This window comes from Dama dama, chromosome 7 (assembly GCF_033118175.1).
Source record: "Dama dama isolate Ldn47 chromosome 7, ASM3311817v1, whole genome shotgun sequence".
Lineage (NCBI taxonomy): Eukaryota > Metazoa > Chordata > Mammalia > Artiodactyla > Cervidae > Dama > Dama dama.
Genome location: NC_083687.1, coordinates 37045163 through 37056293, shown reverse-complemented (window position 1 = coordinate 37056293; position 11131 = coordinate 37045163). Strand labels below are relative to the sequence as shown.

General features: G+C 39.1%; 1 non-coding gene and 1 pseudogene across 1 annotated transcript; one reads left to right on the top strand and one right to left on the bottom strand.

The window, feature by feature from the left end:
* Nucleotides 1-370: 370 nt before the first annotated feature.
* LOC133059320 (placental prolactin-related protein 3-like) lies at nucleotides 371-10925 on the top strand (annotated as a pseudogene).
* Nucleotides 3599-3705, bottom strand: LOC133060013 (U6 spliceosomal RNA). Its single transcript, XR_009693682.1, has one exon. It is a non-coding gene; the product is annotated as a U6 spliceosomal RNA (small nuclear RNA).
* Nucleotides 10926-11131: the final 206 nt, after the last annotated feature.

Here is an 11131-nt window from a genome sequence, read left to right as displayed (position 1 = left end):
GAGGAATTAGCTTAATTTGTAGACCAGAAACTCTACCAGAAGAAATTTCAGTTCATACAAATATTACGATGTTAATATGCACAATTTAGACAGAGAACAGGGTAGGGTATATAGACATTCAAAACTCTTCATTGCTTAGTACATCAGGCACTCAAGGACCACCCTCACTGAAGTCTCTCTATAGCTCAACCTACAGGTACCCTCATGGAGAAAGAGATAGCTCTACTCCACAGGCAGTTGAGCCCTACTTTTATGGCCTCGTGGGTTTCCTTAAGCAGCATTCAATGCAGCAGATTTCCTCTATCCCATCCCATCCGGCTGACTCCCCACGGTCAACAGGACTTCTCACCCTGGGGTTTCTGCAATCCCCATGGCTCCAGCTCTCAGCTTCCATGGACACCAGTGGACTTACAACCCTGTCCGAGGTATGAAAGGCTGCAGCATGGCTTGTCTATGTGGTTCTCACTCAATTCAGACGGTCACTGATTAGTTAGTTTGCTCCCCAACAGCTTCAAATGACTCCCCTCTTCCAGACGACGGTCATGGAGGCGGGGATGTCTCCCCTGCGCTTCAGCTCCCTCAGCCCCAGGTGCAGGCTGGTCCCACCTGCTCACTCCTTCTTTCCCGTTCCTCCTTGTCCCTTCTTTCCTTTCTCATACCAAGTTCTGTGTGGATCCAGACATTCCTTCTCAGTAGTCTGGGAGTCCTGCCAGTATTCACCTGGTCTTCTGTGAGAACTGCTGTGTCTTTAGATGTTCTTGATGCATCGGTGGAGAGAGGTGTACCCACTTCCACCTAACCCTCCATCATCCTGTCCACCCCCATTTGTGCATGTATTAGAAATGAGTTTCCCTTTCTATTAAGTAACATTGCCATCACCACACATGTTTAACTTTTGCTTTTTGAGGAGAACACAGGTAAGTTCCACTCTCTTCAGTTGAGTCATTCAGTCATGTCTAAATCTTTGTGACCCCATGGATTGCAGCACACCAGGCTTTCCTGTCCATCCCCGACACCCAGAGCTTACTCAAACTCATGTCCATTGAGTCGGTATGCCAGTCGATGATGTCCAGTCTCTCAGAGATTTTTTTTTTTTTGAGATTCCTTATAATTGAGATCATATTGTATTTTTCTTTGTCTGACTTAGTTTACATAGTGGAATGCCCTCCAGTTTCATCCATGTTGCAATAATTGGAAGGATTTCTTTCTTTTTCTAATGGCTAAATAATATTTACCTATATATGTTACATCACATTGTTTTAATGCATTCACCTGTTGAAAGATACTAAGGTTGTTCCTATACCAAGGCTATTGTGAATAATGCTGCAATGAACGTGGGAATACAGATCTCTCTTTGAGAAAATTATCTAATTTCCTTTGACTATATATCCAGAAGGGGCATAATGGATCACATAACAGTTCTCTTTTAAATTTCTTGAGGAACCTCCACAGTATTTTTCTGTGGGATTTGCACTGGTATACATCCCTACCAACAGAGCATGAGCACTCCTTTTTCTCCACATCCTCAACAAGATTTGTCATTTCTTACATTTTTGGTACTAGCCATTCAAACAGGCAGGAAGTGATATCTCTTTTGCTTTATATCTGCATTCCCTTTGATATTAGTGATGCTGAGCATCTTTTCATATACCTCTTGACCATCTATATGTCTTATTTGTGGGAAAATGTCTATTCTTTAAAGATGTAGCATACATTATGTTTACTATGTTCCAATATATGAAACTCTATTGTGTACCTATATATATTAACAATGAACTATGAGAAAGTTGAAGAAAGAAAAGAAGCCAATTTACTATCACATCACAAAAAGATAAAACACTTCAGAATAAACTTAAGCAAAGTGTTGCAAGTTTTTATGGAAAACATTTAAGACATTGATCTGGAGAAGGAAACAGCAACCCACTCCAGTATTCTTGCCTAGAAAATCCCATGGACGGAGGAGCTTGTGCAGGCTACTGTCCATGGGGTCGCAAAGAGTCGGGCATGACAGAGTGACTCCCCTTGCCTAAGACATTGATAAGTGAAACCTAGATGCCCATCAGCAGATGAATGGATGAGAAAGCTATTGTACATATACACAATGGAATATTACTCAGCCATTAAAAAGAATAGATTTGAATCTGTTCTAATGAGGTGGATGAAACTGGAGCTTATTATACAGAGTGAAATAAGCCAGAAAGAAAAACACCAATACAGCACACTAATATATATATATATATGGACTTTAGAAATATGGTAACGATAACCCTGTATGCAAGACAGCAAAAGACACAAAGATGTATAGAAGTCTTTTGGACTCTGTGGGAGAGGGCGAGGGTGGGCTGACTTGGGAGAATGGCATTGATCCATGTATATTGTCACATGTGACATGAATCTCCAGTCCAGGTTTGATGCATGATCCAGGGTGCTTGGGGCTGGTGCACTGGGATGATCCAGAAGGATGGGATGGGGAGAGAGGTGGGAAGACGGTTCAGGATCGGGAACACATGTATACCCATGGCGGATTCCTTTCAATGTATGGCAAAACCAATACAATATTATAAAGTAATTAGTTTCCAACTAAAATTAACAATATAAAATAAAACAGTAACACCAACATAGAGACACATAGCACTCAAGTTACAGTAGATTGAGAAAGACACAGTTTATGAGGCAGGAGGTGAAATCACAGAAAATTAGCAATGGTATCAAATGAAGGGGCAGTATTGCCTAGAAAGAAAGCAGAGTTCTCTAATTTTTTGAAGACAACACGAAAAAGCCAGATGGGAACCAACCAGCTTAAACTGTATACCAGAAACTTCACCAGAAGGAAAATGAAGTTCCTAAAATATGGTGATGTGGAACGCCAAAATCCAGAAGGTAAGCAAATAGGGTACGGTATATGTAGAGACTGAGAACTACTCAGAGAGGTAGACATGGAAGCAAACACACTAATGAGCATCAGAAAAATCAAAGCACAAAAGGGTCTGAAAAGTAAATCGTAAACAGACTTGGTAGTCTGATCAAAAGAATAAGAGAATCAAATTAGACAACAAAAATAGAAAGACTTGTGCACATGATAGAACCAGAGAATGCTCAGGAGAGAAAGTTTCAGACCTAGTGGACCAGTGAACAGAAGCCTCCAGCATTAGGAACAGAAACTCTGAACAGAACTCATGACTGTGCGCTCTGGGAACGGCCTCAGTTTCAAAGTTTGGGCGCTATACCACCTAAAAGTGAATGCAGACCAGGACTATAGCTTGCTATGACACTGAGTCACAGACAATAGTGTTTGTTAGTTGACTTTTCTCATTCAGCTATAAAGTTAATGAATCATGAACCAATGATAATTGACACCATCATTTTCCAGTCAGATCCTCTTTAGTCATAGAATGGACATCTGAACCTGTTATATGATCCCCAGTAACAGTTTTAATAATTAGATTTATTGATGTTTAATTGAAAGCTAATTGCTTTACAATACTGTACTGCTTTTGGCCAAACATCAACATAAATCGCCATTTTTTTACCTATGTCCAATCGTTCTTGAACCTTCTTCCCACCGTCCTTCCCATCGCAGCCCTCGAAACTGTTAGAGAAAAATTTGGAAGGCTTCATAAATTTGTGTGTTATCCTTGGGCTGGGGCCATGCTAATCTTCTCAGTATTATTCCAATTTTTTAATATATATGCTACCAAAGCAAACACACAAATAACAATTTAACAGAAAAAAAAATCATATAGTTAGTCATCTACCAACAAATGATCAATTATATTAAGAATTAGGATATTCTGTTATATTTACTGACACTTATAAAATTGAATTTTATAAGGCCCAAAGTTCCATGTAGGTATGAGGCATATATTTATACATAACACATGTATACATGCACAGATATATACACAGAAATACATCTATGTTATACAAGCCATTATTCTCCTTGCCTGTCACAATAAGCTCTTTAGTTGATGAGAGAGATTGTCCCAAATTTCTCCAACTTATGTCTTCTTTTTGCAAAACACTTCTTTGATTATCATCGTCTAATTTTAAATAACCATTTTATTCTTTGACATGCCCCTTTAAAGTAACTAAGAGCAGAGAAAACCTAGTAAATGCTGATATCTTATATTTAAATGAATTACCACTCTTCTGCTAAATGGGAAAAAGAATCATGTTCAGATCTCATTCAGGAGGATAGAATTCCTGTTTAATCAGTTTCTTGTCCAAACTCTATTCTTCCTCACTTCAGTCTTAAATTCTACTTACTTACAAAGGATGGACAGGGAAAGTAATATTAAAATCAAGCTTGCAAGAGGCTATGATTTTATGCTTCTGTTGGCCAGGAGGAGGGCCAGAAGTAATTTGTGAAATATTAAAATATATAATGGAAACATGAAGGTCTAGTTCTCCTATCAAGCGGTGATGTTTGGAGATGGTTCAAAAACTAAGCCCCATGGGTTGTCAGGATATACTCCTGACCAGACAGATGAATTTACTCCCTAAAACATCAAAGTTAGGCCTTTGTTCACAGAGCCAATGACGTTGTCTTAGGTGCTGACCAGGTAATATTCTTGTTACCATTTGGAGATTTACCTGCCATTTTCTCGAAGAAACAAATGTAATGAGAAAATTAAGGATGCTTAAAAGTAGAAGAGTTGTCAAGTTTCCTAGAAGCAAGGCTGACCAGGAGAACCAGGCCCCCACACTGATAATTGTCAAAGACTTTAACTGTGAGTGTTTTATAGACAGAGCAGACCAAGTGGATAAAACCAGTGTTGTATGGTCACTGCTGTTTTGCAGTCAAAGACAAAATATTTTTCACGTTAAACAGAGTCATCACAGCTCCTGATATGGTCCTGGTTACACACATGCAGACCGAGAGTCCACAGTCATGTATGATGTGACATCAGGAAGTGAACAGATGACTGCATTGGTGCCCAGTCACCTCCATCTGCTAATAATGGGACTTGTGAAAATTATTTGCCCTCTCCAAGTCATTGCATCTTCATTAACATAACTTGATGATCATAGTGAAGATCAAGGCTAACTCACAGGGTTACTGTGAAACACAAATTTTAAGATGTATTAAAGCTTTGGGGAAAGTATCAAAGACATGCATGGGGTTATGAAGGTGAGTTAGCAGATCCAAGGTTCAGTATCCTTTTTCTCTTAGTATTCTCTCTGTACTCAATAGTAGCGATCAGTTAGTCATGTGTTACTCTTACCCCAGCGTGATGGTAAACCACACAGATCAACTGTACACTTCTTGTCATTTCCGTGTCTAAAATTGAAGCATTAGTCAATGTAGAGTGAAAAAATAACACACTCCTAGAGGACCTGGCTGCTCAGAGTCTGCAGAGTCCCAACATTAAACTGTCTTAAAAGAAGGGCCTAAATACTCTGGCTCAGAATTAAGTTCCAAATGTTTGCAGAGCACAGAAGTACCTCTGGGAGCAATACAAAAATGCAGGGAGTATCCTACTTCTCCAACTATCTATCTGTGTGAATGTCATCATCCATCTAAATTCACACAGAAGGCGCTCTTTCTTCTCTACTCCAGCTACTAGAGCACCAACTCCTGCTCAGAGCAACAGGGAAAGAAAAGGCTTTCCTCCACAGGATGGATTTGATAACCTCAGTTGATTAGATCATCTCAGAATGGCTCATGTTTTTATTTTAACAGGGCCCTGCCTGGTTCTGCTGCTGGTCATGTCAAATCTGCTCCTGTGCCAAGGCAATTTATGCCCGGCCTGCGGTCCTGACGTGTTTGGCGTCCCCCTGAAGTTCCTTAGAAAAACATTTAGCCGTGTCTCCAGCCTGTCCCATGACATGCGTAACCTTACCACAATAATGTTAAATGAGTTTGTAAGTACTCAGTGGTGTTGGTTTATTTGCTTAGTAGTGTCCGACTTTGCGACCCCATGGACTGTAGCCCACCAGGCTCCCAGAAGGTACCTTCACATAAGTGACAGGGCCATACTGTCCTTTAAACAAGAGGGCTGCATCAGCCAAACTTCAACTAACACACTCTCTAGGTTAAAGACGCCGTCAGCTCATAAGATGTGGAAATTGAAGAAAGGACCAGTTTTGTAAAATCTGAAAGATTCCTAAGAAGTGCATTAACTTTATCAATTTCCTTTCACTCACTTTCTTTTTTAAATTTCCAAAATAAATGATTTTGTATCTGTCAGCTAGGAATGCCATAAAAGAATACAACAGACTCAGGGAATAAACACCAGAAATTTATTTCCTCACAGCTCTGGGGGCTAGAAGTCCCAGATCAGAGCACCAGCAAGGTGAGGCTCTGCTGAGAACTCTTTCTTCCCAGGATCGTTTCTCCGTGCGTCCTCACACAGGGTGTGGGGTGGGGAAGAGAGACAGAGGAAAGGACACACAGACAGAGAGACAGAAGAGAAAATTCTCTGGTGTTTCGCTTCATGGAGATACTAAACCTATTGGATGAGCGTTGCACCCTAAGAACTCATTTAACCTTAATGGGCTTTGCTCGTGGCTCAGATGGTAAAGAATCTCCCTACAATGGAAGAGACCTGGGTTCTATCCCTGGGTCTGGAAGATTCCCTGGAGGAGGGAACGGCAAGCCACTACAGTATTCTTGCCTGAGAAATCCCATGGACAGAGGATTCTGGTGGGCTATAGACCATGGCATGCCAAAAAGTCAGAACCCTTTTCAAAACAGTGTACTTTGGCAATTTGGGCTCTAAGACATGAATTTAAAGAACACACATTCAGTCCACAGTACTACCTGACATCAAGCACTTTTAGGTAGGACTGGGAAAATGAAGCCTGGTGATTTTCTGGTCCTTCAGTGTCTCTGGGTTTTTTCTCCAGGCTCAGAGTAAATAGCCAATAAATGAGAACTGCTCTGCATGAACTGGGTGGATGGAACATGTTAAACAAAGCTGGATCCCGGTCACAAAAACGAATACTGGTAGTTTTTTTAATGCTACAAATTATTGTTTTAAGATTTGCAGTGATTAGATTTCGAGCCACAATAGAAGGGGAGTTTACAATTGGAAACAATTATTCTCTTTCTGATGAAGGTATTTGAAAGTTGTATGTTAATTCTTTTAGGTCATTCAAGGAGCACACAATAGAGCAGACAGCTAACAAAAGGCAGTGCTACAGGTTTCTATTAAATTTACATACTTTTGTGTACTCACTAGTTTTTGTTCCATCCTCCATTTTTGACTCTCCATTTTTTTCCAACTCCTCCAAGTAATCTCTTCAAATGTTCATAACTTCCGTTAAAGATTAGTTTTCTCTATCAAAGTGTTAGTTAGATTTTTCTACTCTTATTATTCTCAGTCCATTCGTTAGTATTTCCTATAACGTTATGCTGTGTTTTTCTGATGTACCATTTTGTCACCATAAACAACATTGTATTCTGCACTTGGGATGAACACTAAGCTTTTTGGTGAGCAGGTTCAGAGATAAGTCAGAGTCATTACTGTATTACTCCTAATAAGGGAATATATTGGCTCTAACCCACAGTAAACTTGAGATTAAATGGTTAAATATATGCGCATGCATGCATTCTAAGTCACATCAGTTGGGTCCAACTCTTTGCAACCCTACTGACTGTAGCCCAACAGGCTCCTCTGTCTATAGATTTGCCAGGCAAGAGTATAGGAGTGTGCTGCTGTACCCTCGTGCAAGGGATGCTCCTCACCAAGGGATCAAACCTGAGTCTTCTTATATCTCCTGCATTGGCAGGAATGTTCTTTACCACTACCGTCACCTGGGAAGCACCAAGTATTGGTACAAAAGTACTATATTTGGTTCAAATACTAAAAAATAAAAAAAAAAAAAAGAAAAAGATAATGATAAAATAGAGAAGGGAAAAGTTTGAACTTAGGAAAGTTAGATGTAAAATCATTTTTATAGAGAGAATATATAGAAAAAGTAGGAAAATAATGACTTTCAAATTTTGTGATGCCTCCCCATTAAAAAATTACACGTCTATCAAACATGTTAATGTTCTGGTTATGGGCTCATCTACTGAATACCCAACAACCCTAACTAATTGCCTGATCCCTTTAGGAAGAAAAGTATCCCCAGAGTAAATCGGAGTATAACAATACCATCAATGACTGCCACACCAATTCCCTCCACTCCTCAAGAAAGAGAAATGGCCGAAGAGTTGAATGTGAGTATTTCACCTGGGTTTTTCACCAGATCAAGTGAGACAGTGTGTAGCTTAACAGGCTTCAGATTTTTAGAGGTAATGGAAAGTGTACATGAAGAAAACGGTGAAGGAATTGTAAGCAGTTGAAGAGGCATTATATTATGCAGTTGATGAAACATGAGCAAAATCAAGGGATAACTAAAGATTTGTAGTATCAAAATAAACAACAGATCTATAAATTGTCCATGCAGACAAGTTTAGTTCAAGCAATGCATTAGACACAGGATTGCAGCTATTATTCTGCACAAAAACAGGAAATGAATGGGAACTTGCATGTATAAAATATAAGATTGCAAAATTCATGAATATGTAAGAAACACACCCCAGTTTTGAGTACTCACTGTTACTAGTGACTCCTACATGGGAGTCCTATTCTGTACCATTCGAGCCAGTGCATCTGCCTCTCAAGACTCTCCTGATTCTGCTTCTACTTCTCTGACACCTCCTTCATTTGTCACTCTCAATGACTCCTCCGTCACCTTTTATTTTTAATTTGTAAGTTTCCCCCACAAAGGCCTATGTAACATTGCTTTGCTTCTCATGGCCGCAACAATTGGCTCTGTTATGAGGACAACACAGTTTACATATCAAGCCTCAATGATTAATGATAACTCCATATTTTCACCATTATCATCTCTCCTTTCTGATTTCCTGCATTATCCTTAATCCTAACATTATTTAAAATGCTTTCACATGCATCCTGCCTTAAAATTCTATCTTTTCTCTCCACAACTTTCTTAATGATATCAGCATTCTTTCCTATGTTAAGCTCATTAATAATTAGGATGATCAACTAAAGGAAACATTCAAAAAGGAGGAGGATGAGGGATTTTTCAATAAGCTTGAATTTAAAGTTTATTGAGAGTTACTACATGGCCATATATTTTACTAAGCACTTTATGTGCATTACTATATTTCATCCTACTCAGTTCTCTGTTCTTTACCACTAAAAGAGTTCTTGGCTGTAAAGAAATCAAGATTATTAACTAGAGATCTTCAGCCCCCAGGATTTTCATGCTCAATTCTACTAGTAGTAGTGAACCTGGGGGAAAACCCTCCATTGTGAATCTGACGGATGCTGTTACCAAAGATAACGCTGTGCCGTTTTCTGCCTGGACACATGTCAACAAGACAGACTCTTCTGATACCAGCATGGTGGCTGGTGTTGGGATCAAATGAGGAAAAAAAGCCTGTTTAGGAATGTCATGTCTTCTTCATTGTCTCTTTGTTGTAACATTACAAAACAAATTACCAATCAAAAATCAATACGAATGACTCATTTGATTCATTAATATGAAAGAATCACTGGATGATAATGATGTGGGCACAGGTAGAATGCCTTTTTCCTGGGTCAGGTACTGCTGGCACATACTGACTTCTCATAAAATACTTAGATTTCTATAATGCAAATAGACAAACATCATAGACTCACTGAGTGGTTGGTAGAATTTCAGAGGAAAAAGAAAATTCATGTTATAAGTTAGAACTCATCAGAAGAATTAATTCCTAAAATAACCCTGATTATTAATAATTCAGTGAAGTGTGAACTAATAGCTTACATATTATAGTTTTGCAACTTTTACTACCTTCAAAAATCTGTGCATACACATAGGAATAACCAAAAGTCTTTCAGGTCAGCTGCTCTGAGCAAACATCACATGTAACCAAAACCACTGAATTATGATTATTTCAATGAGACTGTTTCTTATATTTGCTTAGAATGAAGACCTTACTAAGTGGATACTCATGTTACAGTACCTCTGGACTACTCCTATGTATGATCTAGGCACTGACCATCGGATTAAGAAAGACCTCTCAGATACTATCATATCAAGTGTCTTAGTGAATGTAAAAAAATCATCCAGACTTCGAAGAATCTTAGAGAGGCGGTTCACCCAGGTGAGCATCCTGCAGAGGGCTTTCTTGCTTTGTTCATGAATGAAAGAGGTGACCTCTGTAATGCATAAGGAGTTTTGAAATATTTCATTTTGTAAGAAAAAGATTCATGAATTCTATATGCTAGACTGCTACTACATAAAGCAGGAGCCTAGGCATTCATAGTGATAGATTCCACTGTAAACGAATCAGAATTTCACTGCAATTTTTGACATGTGCAGCCTTCCCTCTATTGCACACGATTCCACCAAAAGCTTGCCTCTTCCTGGGTACAGGTGGTTGAAATATTTTCAAGAGTAAGAGAACTAGAGAACAGAATTTCCAAGCTCAGCATTTTCCTCAAAGTATCCCAGGACATCTGCTTGAAGTTCCACTTGTCTTCTTTCTCTGTTCTCCTCAAATCAAAGGATGAGAGTGGGAAGGAAGAAAAGAGAAAGTTAAAACTAAACTTGAGTTATGTTTCTACTTTTTAGATTCCTAATTGTTTTCTCATAGGCTGGCTCCATATTCCATATCTAGAGAGTTTTACATTTGTATGTGTTCCCCAAATCATAATTTGAGAATTACAAGGGACAAATAAAAGGAAATACTAATAAAACACGTAAGAAATCATTATCTTTTGGGTATTCAGATGATTTGACCAATCAGGCAGAAGTTGACCGAGGATCGCATGTACTGGTCAGGATACCGATTCCTGGTGTCCAGGGATGAAGATGTACGTCATTCTGCACTTTATAACCTGTTCAAGTGCCTGCGCAGCGATTCACCTAAAGTTGACATGTACAGCAAGATCCTGGCGTGCCGAATCAGTGACGAGTGCTAAATCCACATCTATGGCATCCAGCTCGAAGATGGTCCTAATGATCTATCCAATACATAGCAAGCGTCTTTGAAATTTACAGCTTTTTCATGCATGCTCTGTGAAATGGGTCTCCTCTTAGAAAAATAAACACAGACTCTGTAGAGATTTGGAATCTAAGAGGATAATTTGTTAACATTTCTATTTTCATTGAATTCAAAATAAAAAGA